Raw genomic sequence first — 2178 nt, 5'->3', positions numbered from 1 at the left:
TTTGGCTTACAATGGTCAGCTACAGAGTTGGATGAGGAAGCGTGCAGAGGGTGTCTGCACGCTGGAGATTGAAGAGCCCAGCCCCGGGCCTGGGGCTCGCTGCAGTGTCCGTGCAAGTCCGTATCAAAAGGCTGATGGGTCTGCGACGGAATGCTGAAGAATATACGATGAAGGCCGGAGAGCCAGCACCAGAAGGCTGAAGAGTCCTGACAGAAGCCCAACAGTCTGCACCAGAAGCCAGGAGACAACCAAGCTGAAGGCAAAGACCGGAGCTCCTCTGAAGAAACCCCCAGCCAGTCCTTCCTCAATTCCTTTTTTCATGCAGTCTACCTGCTCTGGGGGGGTGGGGGTGGTCCTCCACACCCACACCCTCTGCATGCCTGCCTCTTGCGCAGGCTCAGGATGAATAGAAAGTAAGCAACCTGGACCCCTTCTGAGTTGCATAGTTAACCTTCTAACTTCTCAAATTAACACAATAAACAACATGCCAGCAGGGTAAGAGTGTGTACTTTTCACCTCAAGAGGCAGAACTGCTGAGTCACTTAGCCAAACTTCTAGACTCCCCAAGTTGGCACAGTGTATCAACCATAACAAGTCTAACAACAAAACCGGTGGACTGTGTCTTTCTAGGTCGTATGTATGCACACGGGGAGTTAAGCCGTGCTGTCACCATGGAGCATGGGGCAGCTTTTGGGTCCATCTGGTGTCAGCTTGTAACTATTATAACTACCCCAAAGACCAGCAGGTCTAAACTTCTTTAAGAAAGTTATAACAGACAGTAAAACAGCCCTAGTTTATATCCTAGTCACCTGATGTAAGTAAGATCTATTGCCTCTTTCTGGGACCTTTTTCCAGTTGGCTGAGTGTGGGCCCCTTGGGATCATGGTTGAGGCCAATAATCAAGGTTGGCTTCATCTTGCTGCCTGGAGTCACATTGACAGTCGTGTATGTGTGCACGTGTGCGTGGGCGTGTGTGCATGTGTGTGTGGGTGTGGTACAGAGGATGGAACCCGGGGCCCTGGGAGACCATGACTCCCAGTTCTCTGTTGGTCCCTGTCACCCTGTGGCTGCCAGCTGTCTTCCCTGCTGCCAGCTCCAGCCACGGGCCACTTAGCTGCACTTTCCCTTGGTGATACCAGCTCCACAGGAGCACTCGAGACAGAAATCCTGAATAGTCAGGGACGCTCCGTCTGGAGAGGCTTTACTACACATGATCAGTGTTGCAGCCGCAGGGGGAGCAGTGCCTGGACCGGGCTGACCTGGACCTACCTGAGGAAGTTGCTCACATAGGGTGGGCGTGGTCGGGGAGGGGTCCCTTGTGGACTTGACTCAGGAGAGGGCCACAGAGGCAGAGTCATCTGTGACAGGTCGGTGAGTATTGCCTGCTGCAAGAGAAGCAAATATCTCCTGGACTGGCTAAGGAGTGCCTGGTGCAGCCACAGCGCACTGAAAAACATTTGGGGTGAATAAAAGTCCTGTCCAGGGAGTGTTGGGCCCCTCTCCGCTGACTCACTGTTGAATGTGCCGTGACTGTGAAGTCCTGATTGTTCTTTCTTTACTGTTGTTTATGCAGCTGACAACGTGAAGATAGGAGGCAACTCTTCCCCCGACACGGAGAGAGGCTCGCTTGTTGCTTCCTATAAAGCAGTGGATTCCCCCAGCTCGGTGGTCTTCTTGAGTAACACAGCTCGCCATGTGTTAGGCCACTGTTGCTGCCCCTGTGGAATGTGGGGAGAAGGCAGCCAGTGCAGACCTACCACTATTTTTTTTTTTAAGAACAGAACATATTTACTGAGGGAAAGAAAGCTTCTGTCCAAGAGAGGGACAGAAGGGGATTGCCCAAGACTGTCTTTTCTAGGGACTTTTTTTTTTGTCTTTTACTTATTTATTTAAAAGAGTAAAAGAAGGATAACCATAGTAATGGGATTTACTGAATTACAGACAAAGTGGGAGGACAATATCAATGGTTGTTATTTTACCTATTGGTATCTTCAAGATAGTTTCTCAGGAAAACACGTAGACAAATAATAGTGACTTACAGACAAAAATGGTAGGAAATTATCAATGGTTGTTGTACTATACTTTGGTTTCTTCAAAGTGGTTTCTAGGGAAAACAAATAGAGCTATACATGAGTGATCAATTAAATAATCGTTGACTATTCTCAATGGTTGTTGTAG

This window comes from Chinchilla lanigera, unplaced genomic scaffold (genome assembly GCF_000276665.1).
Source record: "Chinchilla lanigera isolate Chin_1 unplaced genomic scaffold, ChiLan1.0 scaffold00158, whole genome shotgun sequence".
NCBI classification, from domain to species: domain Eukaryota; kingdom Metazoa; phylum Chordata; class Mammalia; order Rodentia; family Chinchillidae; genus Chinchilla; species Chinchilla lanigera.
This window is presented reverse-complemented; position numbering follows the sequence as displayed.